The 16,375-nt window shown below is 52.2% G+C and overlaps 1 long non-coding RNA gene across 1 annotated transcript; it reads left to right on the forward strand.

Moving 5' to 3' along the window:
* The first annotated feature begins 78 nt into the window (after positions 1-78).
* LOC125336172 lies at positions 79-10,467 on the forward strand. The gene is made up of 2 exons (XR_007207694.1): positions 79-3,032; positions 10,083-10,467. It is a non-coding gene; the product is annotated as an uncharacterized LOC125336172 (long non-coding RNA).
* Positions 10,468-16,375: the final 5,908 nt, after the last annotated feature.

A 16,375-nucleotide genomic window follows, 5' to 3' on the forward strand; every position in this document is an offset into this window, starting at 1 on the left:
TTGGGGGCTCTGCACGCCCCGCAGGGGATGCTCCGGTCGGGAGGAGCGGGGATGGGACCGGGCAGGGAGCGGGGCCGGGCTGCGGCGGCTCCCCCGAGGCGGCCGGGGGCATCCCCGCCGGGGGTTCCCGGGGAGGAGCACGGAGGGATTCCCGCTGGAGCCTCATCGCCCCGGGGGATTTGCAGGCGTTTGGCTGTGCCCGCGTCCCTCGGGGGTGTGTTTTGAGCAGGGGGGGTCCCCCCGCTGTCCCCTGCGGGTGATGCTGGCGCTCCATCCTGCCACCCCGAGCCTGGCTGCTCGTGCACCTGCTCAGCTCCCTCACCTCCAGCCCTGTGCCCAGCTGGAAGTCACCACCTGTGCCGAGCCCAAAGCCCCCTCCCCGTCCCCATCCACATCCACATCCAGCGCTTCCAACCCTCCCTTGCACGTGCTGCTCCTTCCAGCAGCTCCCCAGCCAATATTCCATCTCTCCTTATCTTGCAGGGCTCAGGGCACGGATTAAAGCTCTTGGATAAAGGTCACGGGGAACAACTCACTTGCTGCAGGACGCAGATTGCTCCAGAAGAACCTGGGAGGGATCAGCTTTGCAATGATGAGGCCCCAGCAGTGGCCTCAGACCCTCTCCTGATGTGATGAGAGGATGTTTTTCAACACAGAAAGGCTTTGCAACTGTTTTAAAAAGAATCCCAAAGCAACCAGGGAGATGTTTTTGCCTCCTCTGCATCCCGTGTATCTGGACATCCACAAACACACAAATTCCATGTTATGTTGATGGATAAAAGGCAGCTCTGCTCCATCACCAACGAGCTGGAGGCCCCTGCAATTGTTCCTAAAACTCAACTCATTCTTACCCACAGACCACGAGAACAGCACAGAGCCCCAGTGACTTCACCAGGGTTTGGCTCTGCTGTGCTGCACATGAGCCAAAACACCACCAGACCCCGGTGTCTTCCCCCAAAAAGACAGCTCGTGGGCTAAAAACTCCATTTCAGTGCCTCAGCCATATCAAATCAAGTCAGATGAGGAAACAGGCAGCCAAAGGGTTTGCAGAAACCACGAGTGTGCTCACCAGAGGCCTCACCTGGCAGTAAATCTCCCGGAGGAGGCAGGGAGAGGCAGCCAATGTCAACAAGAGGCACTGGGAAGTGGTGGTGACACCCCTCCAGCAGCATTTCCCCCTGCAGACATCAGCCCTTCTCTTTGGAAGGACCACTCCTCTCTGCTGGCAGCGAGGATCTGACACAGGATGGCAAGAAAGAGCTGCTGGGACCCTCTGTGTCCAAAAATCCAACAGATGGAGCAACATTTCAGACCTGGAGCCTGACACTGTGCCCCAAAACCCTTGGGATCCTGAGCAGCAACCACACCCTTAGTGCTGCTGATACACACAACCCTCCTGCCTCACAGGAGCTGGCAGGGAAGGTGCTCCCAGCCCTAAAATCCTCTGCCTGTCCCCAACTTTCATCCCAGAGCCTGTTCTTTCCTCACATCTGTGAGTCTGTGGTACAGCAAGAAGCCAGCAAGGTCAGCTTACCCCTCCAACAAAAATATTAAAGAATGGAAAAGGAGCAGAAAGGGAACTCCCTGCCAGGGCTGAGATCCTCCACTCCCCTCACTCCTCCAGAATGACATGGCCATAAAAACAGAGCATCCCATCCAGGATGGAGGGAGAAGGGCCCTCAGGTCCTGAGGCATGTGGGGAACCAAATCCAGCCCATCTCTGACTTGCCACCACTTTAAAAAAGGCTGTTTGTGCATTTTTAACTACTTTCAAACAGGCTGTTCGTGCCCAGCCCTGTGGGATGGGGCAGCTTGGTCAGCACAGGCTGCAGGAACCTCTCCAGGCCCATCCATTGTGGGATACACCATTCCCATCCCCTCGGGATCCCAACAGAACGGCCACACCTTCCTAAAGCCACAAATCTCTTCCCCAGAGCAGGGGGAGCTCAGCCCTGGCTGAGGAGGGGGCTCTGCACGGCAGCCAAGGCCCTGAGTAAATAAATAAACCCCAACCTTTGTCCTCCTGACGCTGCTGGCAGCAGGGCATGGAGTTCACCCACTGCTCCTGAGCTTATTTAGTGCACACAGGACAACGCCAGGGGAAAAAGAAATTAAAAAATAAGAAGGCAGGAGTGTGGGGAGTGCTCTTGTTCCCAGTGCAAAGCAAACACTGGGTTGGAGGAGCTGGATTTACACTCCCTGAGGGATCCAAAGGCACCAGGACCATCCAGGGCAGCAGGAGAGTGAGCCCCAGGCTCAGCACTGGTGATGGAAGATGTGCAGATCCCTCAGGAATCTCCATCCTGGACCATTATTTCCTTCTACACCCTCGCAAGGGTCTCCTCCAGCTGCAGACCCAAACTTCCCTGCACACACACGGTTTTCCATGCTCAGGACATCCAAACCAAGTCCATCCAGTGCTGGAAAATCTGACCCCAGCCCTGGTGTGCTGGGAATTAGGGCTGTCCCACAGAGCTGCAGGGCTGGGCTCACTCAGCAGCTCTGAGCACTGAAATATTCTGCTAAACTAAATTTTCCCCTTGGTGGAGATGGGTGCAAACTGCAAATTAATGGGTGTTTGTCTGAGGGGGTTTCTTCTTTTTTATCCACTCCTTTCGTGCTCTTTATGGTATCTGATATTGAGTTAGAAAAGTCCTTGAAGGGAAATAAATTCAGATCATGAGGTCATGAAAGACAACAGCTTCTCCTCTCCCACAAAACTCAGATTTAAGGATGTCCTCACTTCTCCATCAAAAAGAAATTAAAGCTCTTCAGTGCATTATGCAGAAGCCAGGGACCATCCCAGATAACCTGCTGGAATTTCAACAGCAAATCTCTGGAAACAGAGACCTTTGCCCTCAGTCCCTGCTGGGGGTACCCTCCAAAGCTCTTGGCACACCTGTAAAAAATATATTTTTCAGATGAAACCCATTCCCACTTCCAGGAAGGACTGACTGATTTTGCTGGAAGATCCCAATCTCTTGCCAGCCCACCTGTGTTTTGGAAGTCCTGCAGCTCACCCCTTTATCCAGGTACTCCAGAAACTTTAATTCCATCATTTTCCTGAGATAGAAAACCCCTTCCTGATCCCAGGTTTTGCCCAGGACTCCCATCCTGAACTGGAAAATCCACTTTGGATGATCCAAGGTGGGATATTCCAAAGAGGAGCTACCCTTGGAGCCCTCCCTAAGGGGGAATTTTATGAGGTCCCCACCATCACTTCTGTATTTGGGAGCTCTCACGCTGCACCTGAGACACCCAAGCACAAAACCCCCTTGGAATTCAGGGATTCTTCCTCACCTGACAGGTTTTGAGGGATGTTTCTGGCAGCTCAGTCATTCAAACCAGACACTGAGCTGGGCCCAAGCCCTGCTCCTTATCAAACCTGGAAGGTCAGCACAGGATTTCCCAATATTCCCTTGATAGGGGTGGAATAATTAGAATTAATTCTAAATACCAGCATCAGATTCAGGCTGGTATGAAAAAGACTAAGGGAAATATTGCTTTCAGTATGGCATTTAAAGGAATCCTGGTGATGCCTTGAGAGGCCACCTAAAAACAGAGACTGGACAGGAGTAAGGGAATAAAGGCAGGGATTTATTCAAAGGGCCTCCAAAGGTACCCCTGGGGGCCAGAGGCCACTGCCAAGACGGATCCCAAGATGGACCCTGGGTCACGGGTTCTTCACACTTTTATAGGTTTGGTTCATTTGCATAGCAGGGTTAATTCTCCAATTAAAGCTTCAGTTAATGATGTCATTTCCCCTCAGCTTGCCCCTGTCTGGAAGGCTTTTGGTTTATACTTTTTGGGCTCAGGATGGTCTGGGTGTCCTTGAAGACAAAGCCTGGAGAGGCTTTGTTATGTCTACCCAGCACGAGAGAGCACAAGTGAACAGGCCACAAGGAACTTCAGAGTTACACACCGGGCAGTGCAGGGTTTGAAAAATACAAAACTTAAAACCTAAGGCATCACTGGAGTTAATGGGATTTTTGGCTCTTCCTTCAAAAAGAAATTTAAAAAAATCAGCTTTTCTGTAAGACCCCACCAAACGCAGCAAGGGGAGAGCAGTGAGCCTCAGCAAACAATCCCTGGGGAAGGAGGCCAGATTGGAAAATGTGATTTTAAAAGGACAAAAAGCCATCCTCATCCTAAGCTTGATTCAATTGGGCTCTGGCAGTGAGACAGGGCTGAAATGCTGCGAGATGGAATTGCAGATGAACCCAACTCCAGGTTGAAGGGGGCAATAAAATGATGAGAAACATCACATGAGAGGGGTTTCAGAGGAGAACTGAAAGAATCTCGGGTAGAAGCATTAAGGTTTCCTCCTGGCAGTGGATGAAATCTTCCTGTATTCACCTTTGAATTAATTCAGCTGCACAAAGGGAAAAGAATTGGAAAAATATCCCTGGTTTTATCCCCCAAAGCAAGGGGCAACCTGAGCAGCCAGGCAAATATTGCTGCAACAGAGTCCTGAAATCTGCCCTGAGCTCTGGCATCTGATTTCAGCACGGCCTGGGGTCACAGAGGGGCCAGGGAGGAGGAAAATAAACTGCTGCCCATGGGGGGAAAAAGTGACCACAAGCAAGGGGACAGAGCTGCCAAAATCCCCAAACCACAGCAAGGAAAATTTCCTTCTTAATTATTAATTTGCTGCACCTTTCATGGCACTAAAATAACTCTACCAGCACAAGCATTTTCAGAAGAAAAGAATTATCATTCCAAGTCCCCTTCCGAGCAATTTTGCTGCCACAAACAGAAACTGGGATTTTAAAATAAAACCATTTTAATTCCCAAAAAGTGCCACCATCCCCTTATCCCACCAGCAGCTCCTGCTTCTCCTCTGCTCCAGATCCCCCCAATGCCCCCTCATGAAGCTTTTAACCTTAAAAACTGAAATTCCAGCAAAAGTTTTACTGATTTCCCAGAGAATTCCTGAGGGAAACATTGGGGGATTTCTTGGTTTAGGATTTGGAGTGGTGGTAGTTTGTTTGTTTGGGTTTTTTTTCCCCCTCTGACGAGTGTTTAATTGTTTAATCCAATCAGAAGAGTGGAAAAGTATTTGTTAGATTCCAAAAGGATTCCCTCAGTCCAAAGGGATGGGCTGGGGAGGGGTTTGCCTGTGATCCTGGGAAAGGGATGCCAGGAAAGGGATCGTGCCAAAGGGATCCTGGAAAAGGGACCCTGGAAAAGGATCCCCATGGGAGGATGGATCCCAGAACGTGCATCCCAGCTGATCCCTCAGCACCGTGGCCTCCCCACCCTCCGGTACCAAATCCACCAGAAACACTTCTCCAACCTCAGCTTTTCCCAAATCCAGGTGCTTTCCCCGTCTCTCTCTACCCAGACTTCCCGTGCAAAATATTCCCAGCCGAACTCAAACCCTGAACCCTGAGGAAAAATAAAAATCCCTCAGGCTGCCGGAAGCGATTCCTCCTCCCCTCACGCGACGGCTCCGGCTTTTTTCCCACTCCAAGGCCTGGATCCCATGTTTATAAAACCCAAACTCTGTTTACACGCTGGCCAAAAGTTGTTTAGCACGAGGTTAAAGCTGTCAGGCATTTTCTGGAGTCGTCTGAAAAAGCCACCCTTTGCTTCCCTTCCAGCAGGATTGGAAATTCCTTGGGGAATTTTCTGCCCTTTGGGCTGCAGGGAACGGCATTGCAGGGAAAAAGGGCAGGGAGCGCGGGTGTGGGGAATTGTGGCTTTGCGCAGCGTGGATTTGGGAATCAAAACTTTGGGAAGCGCGTTCTTGGATTTTTCCTGGATTTTTGTGCATCCACTGCTGGGATCCAGCACCAGATCCATAATGGGATGTGAGCACCCTGCAGCTCAGGATCACTGGGAAGGACCAACCCTGCTCTTGGGAAGTGCTTTCCCAGGGTCCCGTTCCCAGGATCTCTTTTCCAGGACCCCTTTCCCAGGATCCCTTTTCCAGGGTCCTTTTGCCACGATCTCTTTGCCAGGATCCATTTGCCATGGTCACTTTCCCGGGATCCCTTTTCCAGGACCCTTTCCCAAGATCCCTTTCCCAGGACCTCTTTCCCAGGATCCCTTCTCCAAGATCCCTTTTCCAGGATCCCTTTTCCAGGACCCTTCCCCAAGATCCCTTTCCCAAGGTCCCTTTCCCAGGACCTCTTTCCCAGGATCCCTTTCCATGATCCCTTTTCCAGGATCCCTTTTCCAGGACCCTTCCCCAAGATCCCTTTCCCAAGGTCCCTTTCCCAGGACCTCTTTCCCAGGATCCCTTTCCAGAATCGCTTCTCCAAGATCCCTTTTCCGTGGTCCCTTTCCCAGGATCTCTTTCCCAGGACCCTTCCCCAAGATCCCTTTCCCAGGATCCCTTTCCCAGGACCTCTTTCCCAGGATCCCTTTCCATGATCCCTTTCCCAAGATCCCTTTCCCAGGATCCCTTCCATGGGCTGGCCCCATCCATCGCTCTTCATCTCACATCCCAGCGTGTTTTCCCTTGGGAAGAGGATGGATCTGTTCCTGGTGGGGGGGGGTTTATCCAGCCCGTTTTCCGCGTTTCCTGGCATTGCACACTCCGGGTTTGTGCTCCCTAATTTCCCTTTGGGATTCCCGCCCCCCTGGGGATGGATGTGCTGTTGCCAGCTCAACCCGAGGTGGCTTTTGGGGACAAAAGGACACGAGCCAAGCTCGCCGCTCCATTCCCCGCCTTTCCAGCCATTCCCGGTTGGAATGGGAGCCCTCAAAAGCAGCTCCAGCACCTCCAACCCTGCGGCTCCTCCATCCCAGTCCCGTTCCTGCTCCTAATCCAGCCCCGGGGATCAAATCGCAGCTCCTCGGCAGCTTCCGAGCCAGCAAATCCCGGGAAGAGCCGTGCCAGCCCGGATCCCATTCCAAGGAGGCACAGCCCAAACGACAAAAAAATGTCAGAGGGGGAACAAAATCCCCAAATCACCTCTCCCCACCCCGGGGCTGAGCAGGAGGAGCTGAACTTTGGGATTATTCGTCAGGAACTGCTCCAAGTCCTATTTGTGCAAAGCTGCTTAAACCCTCCTGTTCAGCCTTTTCCTTGTTTGCTGACGAGGCTGGGGAGGGAAAAAAAGGAGTTTAAAACCTGGGTTTTCCTTCGTCCTCTGCACCTGGAAGCTGAATTCCCAGCTGGAGGGGAAGATGCAGCTCCCCAGGAGTAAAATAAGAAATAAATCATAATAAATAATAAATTTTACGCCCTGTCACCTGCTGCTCACTGGAAAAGGGAAATAAAGGTGGGAGGGGGGAGGGCAGCAGATAAATCCTTGTTGTTCCAGCTGGATTTTGGATGGTGGAGTTTGGATTGGGGATGTTCACGGACTGGATTTATCCAGGGGATGTTTTCAGAGCATTCCAAAAAGCACAAGGTTTAGGCTTAAACTAACTCCACCATGTCCAGCCTAACAACCCAGTCTTGGTTTAAGGACAGAATTTTTACCCTCCTCATTTTAATTTTGTTAAAGATGAATTCATTCATTAAGAGAATAAAATATCTTAGAGGGAAGAGTGGCATGGCAGGATTTTCCAAGCAGGAATAAAATCCCTGCTACAGCAAAATCTGGACTATCCCAAAGTGATGCTTTGACCCAGTCCAGGCACTTCATTCATAAAGCATAAAAACCCTTATTCTGAGAAGAAATCAGTAAAATCTTTTGTGTTTTCACTTCAAGTCTCTCAAGCATGGGGTAAAACCGACCAAAATCCAAGACTTCCTGTCCACGGAGAGGCTTAAATCCCATTTCTTTCCAACCTGGAGTTAACAACAAAAAAAAGTCGGCATTTCAAAATAATCATTATAAATCAAAGTTTGCAAGGGAAATTTTCAGATTTTGGAAGCACCAAATTCCTTATCAGTTTTCTGGGATGAAATGAGTGGATGGAGGCAGCTGGAATCAACATTTTTCTTTAATAATCCATTTTTTCCCTGCCTTTTTCCTCTCCCTCAGGAGTATCCCGAGTTGATCCCTCTCTCCAGGCAGACCTAACAAGGCACCTGCTGGTTCTGGGGTAGAGTTTTCCAGGAAGCCTCATCCAGGGGATAAAATCAGCAGGAAAAACACCCCCAAACCTGTGTCAAATTAATGAATCCAAATTAATTTCACTGGAATAATCAAACACAGGGACAGCTCACTCAGCATTTCCCTGGCAGAGAATTTTCCAGGGAGTTTGCCTCGCAATCCCAAGTACTGGCAGGGTCAGGGCTGCCCATCCCCTCCCACCACAGCCCAAAACTGAGCCTGATTTGGGGTTTTATCAAAGGGATTTTATCAGGCTTGAAGATCCTGATGTTCCCTAATTCCTCAGCAGATCCCCAGGTGAGCAGCCCCAATTCCCAAATTCATCGGACGGCTCACTTTAACCTCCTGGCAAGTTCTCCTCTTCTTCCTCTGGGCAGAAAGTTGATGGAATCAAGGATTTTGTTCCCTTTTCCAGCCCAGAGCCGAGTTCTCCATCACTGGAATTTGTTCAGCTCCAGCTTTGTGGCTTTTCCACATCCAAGAGCCCCATTCCCTAGGAGAAAATTAATTAACCTGCCCCAAACGAGGGGTAGGCGAAGCCTTTTGCATCAAATCATCCTTCCTTGGCAAGAGAGGGAGGGAGGCATCTCCAAACCTTCCTAAATAATCCAGCCCAGATGGAAAATGTGCTCCTAAAAGGAGGATGTGGAATAAAAAGTGAGGAGATGCAGACAGGCAGGAATGGGAGGGAAACCAGGACAACACAAGTGCAGGTGATCCCATAAAAGCCAAAATCTGCTCCTCACAATTGAGTTATTGAATTTTTTCAGCACAGCCAGGATTGTTTTTCTCTTGTCATGACAGGCAGAGGCACAAGAAAATAACAGCACAAACGCAGAGGAGGGAAATAGGAGGGGAAAATTCAGTTTAAGGAAGAAGAAAAATGGAATTAGGAGGGAGAGGATGTAGGTGGAGAGCATCCAAATGGAATTTGGAGCATCCAAAATTCAGAAAGAAAAGATGAGTAGTGCAGGTGAGCCACAACCCAGAACTGAGACCTAAAATCAGAGGCAAACATAAAACCAGTGCCGAGAAGTGTGGCTCTACTTCCCCTTTCCCTTTCACGGAGTTGCTCAGCACCTCAGGGACACTCAGGACACGAAAATATCCCGGAATTGGAGGCACCACTGTTTAAAATGCAGTCACTGCACTTCAATTTTGAGGCATTAAAAGCAACAGCCACCAGCACTTAGCAAAATTGACATTAAAACCCCAGCAAGCATCCAGCCACGGCTCAGGTCTTTGGCTTTGCAAAACCCTTTTTCAGAGCAGCGTTTTGGGGTCTCCTTCATCATCACAATGATCCTTTCACAGCTTTTCCACGCCCCACAGCCTCTTTTACCAGCAGAACCTCACCCTGGCACAGCCAGGCACTCTGGGATTGGTTTTTATTCCCCAGCACAAATTAACCCAAAGCCACAAAAAGGTTCAGCAAAGAGAAGAGAAAGCTCATCAAGCAGCAGATGGTGACAGTCCTGAGCAACTCAGAGGCCTCTCCGCTGCTTGGTCTTAGCCTTAATCTAGATAAAAGCCTTCTCCTCTCGGGCTAAGAGCTTATTTTGCGCAGTAAGAAGATGAGGGTGTTAAAATGTGGAGAGCAGGGGGAGCGTTGCTATTTTGAGAAGGGGATGAGGATTCCCAAGACCCAACTGGTTCATTTATTGCCCAGAATATTCCCAATTTCTCCCTTCTTTTCACCTGGGATAACCTATGGGCCCCTCAGGAAGGAAAAGCCAAAGCTCCTCCAAGTAATTTCAGTTGGTTGTGGCCCCCAAAATAGTTTTGCCAAGGTGAGTTCACGTTTTCAGGCGTTTTAGAGCCAGGTTTGTGGGGTTACACCAGAGCCAAGTGCTGGAGTAATAAATCCATGGGGGAATTGTCCCTTTGGATCACCCTGAGGGTGATTTCTCACTCTGCCCAGAGAATGTGTGGATTCCTCATCCCTGGAAGTGTCCGAGGCCAGGTTGGATGGGTTGGTTTGGTTGAAAATATCCCTGCCTGGGGTAGGCAGTGGGATGAGAGGAGCTTTAAGGCCTCTTCCAACCCAAAACATTCCATGATTTGCAGGGATTTGGCATCTGGATTTCCAGATCACAGGAAACCAGGTGGGAATTTGTCCTTGGACACGTCAGCCCAGCTGCACACCTGGCACTGGAAGGTCACAGCCACAACTGTGCTGCCATGTGGGAATGCCCTGGCCATAAAAAGGAGGGAGAACTCCTGGAAGCACCAGGAGATCTCCTCTCTCAGGCACCTCCAGCCCCTTCTCTGGCTGGTAGAGCTGGTGTCCATGTCCATGAAATCCATGGAGCTTCTGGTTTAAATGATTTTTCTGGCTCTGCTGAGAGGGTTCTTCTCTGTTGTGGCTTTGGAAGCAAATCAATCACTTTGCCTTCCCTTTACATCTCTTTACAAATAAATCAAATAAACCTTTTTTTGTTTTTGTTTTTGATTTTACAAGTAGTTTTTTATTTTTTCTTTACAAATAAAACAAATAAATTGCTTTACATCAGCCTCAGAAATGCCCCCCTGCCACTTCCAGACCTCCCCCCTGGCACGATGCAGATTCCAGCATTCCCACATGGGACAGATTAATGAGTCACCCTCTGCTTCCAGCACCTCTGAAAGCCCAAGAAATTAAATTAAACTCCTCTAACGCGTTCTTGGCATCTCCCAGGAGGTTCAACCAAACAAATCCCAACCCTTCCCCTTGCCAGGAGGAAAAGCAACCCCTCCTAATGGCATGGAGAAGTTTGGATGAGGAACTGCCTGGACACGGGAAGATTTCCCATTTCCAGGAATGCCGAAGGTTGCAGCTTTCCTGGCAGCTCTGTGCAACAGCTGAAACCCCCCAGGCTCGTGGCTGGAAGTGGCTGATTTTGGGGAAATGAGCAGGATGAGGCCCAGAGCAGCCTCCCCCTGCAGAGAGAGCAGCAGAGAAGGATGATTCCCAAAAATCTCTTGGCAGCAAGGTCACATCTGGATTTGCAATCAATGGCAAAATTATCAGCAAGGCTGTGTCACAGGAAAGGAGGCTGGGAGGGGGAGGAGGAGGAGGAGGAGGAGAAGGAGAAAGAGAAGGAGAAAGAAGGAGAAGGAGAAGGAGGAGAAGGAGAAGGAGAAGGAGAAGGAGAAGGAGAAGGAGAAAGAGAAAGAGAAAGAGAAAGAGAAAGAGAAAGAGAAAGAGGAGGAGGAGGAGGCAGCATTATTAAAGCCCCAGAGGACACAGCCCCTAGCAGAGAAATCTCCCCAGCAGGACCCTGCTGCCTCTCCTGGGCTGTCCCAGCCAGCTCCTGGAAACCCTGTGCTTCCAACAACATCAACATCTGCAAGCTGTTCTCAGGACAATCTGGCCAAAAATAGCAGAGATGTGCTGTCCTCAAGGGCCACGAACTTCTGACCCCACCGAGGTCACACCGTGGGACTCGCACGGAGAGCACTGGGAGCATCACACACCTCCTGCTCAAAGGAGGGTATAAACCACAAAAAGAGAGATTCAACCCCTCCAGAAATGTTGGTTTCAGTGAGATTTTGATCTCAAGCCCTGATCCTGTTCAGAGGCAGCAGCTCACCCTACTCAGCAGAGCCTCACCCAGCCTGTCCCCATCCCTGTCAGCCCCCAAAGGACAATGCTCCTCTCGCCTGGGAGCTCTGATCTGATGATTGAAATATTCTCAGATCAGCACAGCACCAACAGGACTCGAGGGACTCAGGGGAGGTGCCAGCAGCAGATGACAGGGAAGGGGAGCAGCCCCTCGGTGCCAGCACCTTGCACCAGGGAGCTCCTGCCACGTCCTCTCCATCCCATCCCACCAGGAATGGTGGCCTGGACTTCATTTTTGGGGTAGCTCTAAAGGTCAGCTCAAATTTCTCTCTTTCTGCAGCCGCAATGCCACAAACGACTCGAGGCTGTTGCTGCAGCAGCAGCAGCACCTCCACCCCAGGCTGTGTTATTTATGCACTCCCAGCCCTCCCCTTTTCCACTGATTTGCCCAGATCCCGGTTCTCAGCCACGTGGAAGTGCTTCCCAAAGGATCGCGGCTTTGTCAGGGCAACCATTCTAAGGGGTCCATTGTGTTCCCCCTGAGCTTTCAGCGAGCCCAGGCAAACAAAAGCAGGCGAGTCCCGGCGGGCTGAGCTCCGGCAATCCCTGGATGCCGGGGGCTCTTTCCCGCTGCCATCCCTGGATGCCAGGGGCTCCTTCCCGCTGCCATCCCTGGATGCCAGGGGCTCTTTCCCGCTGCCATCCCTGGATGCCGGGGGCTCCTTCCCGCTGCCATCCCTGGATGCCAGGGGCTCTTTCCCGCTGCCATCCCTGGATGCCAGGGGCTCTTTCCCGCTGCCATCCCTGGATGCCGGGGGCTCCTTCCCGCTGCCATCCCTGGATGCCGGGGGCTCTTTCCCGCTGCCATCCCTGGATGCCAGGGGCTCTTTCCCGCTGCCATCCCTGGATGCCGGGGGCTCCTTCCTGCTGCCATCCCTGGATGCCGGGGGCTCTTTCCTGCTGCCACTCAGCTGCAGCACAGCGCCTTTCAGCTCACTGTCACCAGGGTCCCTGCCAGCCTGTGCCAGGCTGTGAGGAGATGCCGGGCACCGCGTGTGGGCTCTCCTCACCCCACAGCCTCTTGTTTGCTCCACACGCCTCCAGTCCCTCCCGGGAAATGCCTGAGGGGAGGGGTTTTCCTCTGGAAAACCGCTCTGTGACAGTCTGCATCCGTCCTGCACACAGAATGCGGGTGGTGTCACCCTGGTGATGGCAGAGCATCCTTGTGGGAGAGGCATTCCCGGGCCAGGCGCTGCCGGGAGCTCTCCCGTGATCCAGGAAGGTTTCCTCCAAACCATTTTATCCATGCACGATGGAGTGCCATGAATCATTACAGGAGCCAGGAGCTCGCCTCGCTGCCCGACAGCAGCAGCTTCATTCAAAGCCAAGGGTGGAAGGAGAGGAGTTCCCGCACCCATCATGGCAGGGAAACTCGGGGATTGTGGCTTTAAATAAAGGAGGAGGCGTGGGGAAGCTCAAATCTTCCAAAGAACAATTGGCTGCCTAATTCCCGTTGCCTTCAGGGCAAAGTTAGGCTCAGGAGCTGGGTCCTGGGCAGGAAATGGTGAAGTGGATCTGAGGCATTATTCTGGAAAGAGCACCTTCCTACCCCAAATATCACTGTTGATACTAATTCTGAATTAAGGCAGACCCTGTGCTTGGTACAGAACCAGCATCAGACCCGGGGCGGGGCTGAGCTTTACGGTTGTCACAACAGAGAGAAGCAAATCCTCTGGAATTCCTCCTCTAATCGATAGCAGGAAAAGGTTTGTCCGATTGCTCCGACCTTTGCTCACTCAGCCTTGTGCTCACCAGGCTGGGCTTCCATGGGGGGGGGGGGGGGGGGGGACCCACAAACCAAATTTATTCCTTACAAATCTCCTGCTCTTCCCTTTCCCTGCCTGGAGGGAAGACCTGGGAAAACCAAACTCACTCGCCAGACTTTCCCCAAGCAGCTGCTGATGTGGTATGTTTGTAATTCAGAGTTCATCCATGGCCTGGGATGCTGCTTAGGGGACACCTCGTGCCTGCTGCGGAGTGCTGAGCTGGGTTTGCTGTTTATTGGGAATACAGATGGGGATGAAAGGACAAGGAATTTTGTCAGGGAGGTGTTTTGGTGCTCGGAGGCTATGGGGACATGGTGGGGAGCAGGAATGCAGGGGGAGCAGCACGGCCACGCTCCTGAACCCCTGAACCCGCAGGTCTCTGTGTGCTGGGAGTGCCTCTCCCACTGGGAGACCTCCCGGCTCTCCCAGCCCCATGGGCACCTCAAGAGGAAGCTGTGGGTAAAGCCAAGCTCGCTGAAAAATCCCCGTTTTCATCCCACACCTGCCCTCAGTGCACAGAACCGGGGCGCTGCCAAACCCGAACATCACCCGAAGTGAGAGACCCCTCGGGAACACCGGGATGGAAACAGCTGCCGTTCAAGGAATTTTTCATCCCTTCCACAGCGAATCCGGACCCGCTCGGGGCAAAGGACGGGCTCGTGCCGCCATCCAGTGGTGCCCGGCGGGGACACCCCGGACAGGGACAGAGGACACGGGGACACCCCGGGCGGGGACACCCGTGAGGGGACACCGGGGACACCCCGGACAGGGATAGGGGACACGGGGACACCCCGGGCGGGGACATCCGGGCGGGGACACCCCGGACAGGGACAGGGGACACGGGGACACCCCGGACAGGGACACCCGTGAGGGGACACCGGGGACACCCCGGACAGGGGCACCTGCACAGGAACACCCGATTAGGGACCCCTGTCAGTCCGCAGGGATCCCCCCTCAGGAATCCCTGCTCCGAGATCCCCCTCCAGCCCCTCCGTCCCCAGGGAAGCCCCTCCACTCTCAGGAATCCCCGCCCCGGGATTTCCCCTCCAGACCCTCAGTCCTTAGAGATCCCCTCTCAGGGATCCCCCTCCGGACCCTCTGCCCCCAGGGATTCCCTTTCCAGCCCCTCCATCCTCAGGGATCCCCTCTCCAGGATCTTCCCACAGCCTCTCTGTCTGCGGGGATTCCCCACTCCAAACCCTCTATCCGCAAGAATTCTCCCGCAGACTCTCTGTCCGCAAGGATCCCTGCTCAGAAATCCTCCTCGAGCCTCTCCCTCGGCAGGAATCCCCGCTCAGGGATCCTCCTTCCAGCCCCTCTGTCCTCAGGGATCCCCACTCAGGGATTCCTGCTCCATGCCCTTCTGTCCTCCTCAGGGATCCCCCTCTCCTGCTCCTCCATTGTCCTCAAGGATCCCCACTCAGGGATTCCCACTCCAGCCCCTCCATCCTCCCCGCTCCACACCCTCTGAAGCCCCTCTGGGCTTCTCCTCCATCCCCCTCCATCCTTTGGGATCCCCCTCCATCCCTTGGGATCCCCCTCCAGCCGCCCCGAGCCCCCTCAGGGCACAGCTCCTTCCTCAGTTTGCCCCAGCGCTACAAATCCTTTCCCTGCTGGAATTTCAGGCTTCTCTCCCTGACCCAGATCCTCGTTCAGTGTCTCCTCGTATCCAGGCACTTTCAGGTCATCTGCATTTCCTGGGATCTCACGGAGGGTTTCCTTTTGGAAATGTGCATTTTTAAGCTGTTTTTCCCCATTCCCTGAGCCTTAAGGAACAAATCCATGATTTCAGGAGGGTGAAGATCAAATTTAGGGGCACATCCATTGCTCTGAGCCACAGCGAGCCCTCACCCCCCATAATCACCTTTTTTTTTTGCCATTTGTGCCTTCTAGGCGACAATTTTGGCCAAGGACACCCCTGTTTTTCAGTCCCTCACCTCACCTGAGCTGCTCCTGGGCTCTCATCCTTTCCCCACAGACAAAACAACTCTGTGGTGTGATTATTCCATGACCAAAGGGAATATTTTGCCCCACTCCTCACTATAAAACCCCTTCTTTCTGGAATATTGCCAGCAGGGATCCTTTCAAAGGACAAATGCCACGGAATTGTGACATTTTTTATTCACAAACATTAAAAAAAGCTGCTCTCTGCCTTTCCTTTTTATCACTACAGATTGAATCTTATTATTTATCCCATCGAGGTGCATGAATCCTGCTGCAAGGAGCTAAAAAAGAGGCAGCCCAGGGAAATCCGTGCTTAGACACCAACAGTTTCTTTAACATCCTATAAAGAAACACCTTCAGAAGGGAATATTGGTTCTGCCAGGAAGCCTTGCAGGGCAGGACAGAGCCTGGAGCAGCTGGGATGGCCCATGGGATGCAGTTTGAAGGTGACAGCAGAGCTGTAAAAGCTCTTCAAAAAGGAGAAACACAAACCAAGCTGTCCCAGTAACCCAGGAAAAGGCACAGCAAAGGAGCTGGATCACAGAGAGCCTCTGCAGGGCTCTGAGGGACAGGGATAACTCAGGAATGGTGCTGAAGGAAGATCCAAACCCAGCCAGCTCCCAGCTGGCTCCTTGTTTTGGGAGCTGAGCTGTTTCCAGCCCAGGGGTCACAGACACCTCAAGGTCAGGCCACAGACTGCGCCCAAAAAGTTGGAAAATCTTCCAGAAAGGATCCACAGTGGATCCTTTGTGTGTGCAGCTCCTGAGGATCTTCCAGGACGGTGCTGGAATCCAAATTTTGGTGTCAGCAGACAAACGAGTCACAGGAGTTAAACAGAAACATGAGGTTCCACCTCCAGATTGATTTTCTCCCTGCCAGGCAATTCATCACCGGCAAAGTTTTGATGAGTGCTGGAGGGAAAAGGAGAATTTACAACCCAAATTCCAGCAGCTGCTGTCACACTCATTCAGAGGAAACTTTGGAGAGCAACATTTCATGGAAACTCTTTTATTTCCCACAGAGAAGCTGCAGCAATTTCCCTGCTG

The sequence above is a fragment of the Corvus hawaiiensis genome, chromosome 20 (genome assembly GCF_020740725.1).
Source record: "Corvus hawaiiensis isolate bCorHaw1 chromosome 20, bCorHaw1.pri.cur, whole genome shotgun sequence".
Lineage (NCBI taxonomy): Eukaryota > Metazoa > Chordata > Aves > Passeriformes > Corvidae > Corvus > Corvus hawaiiensis.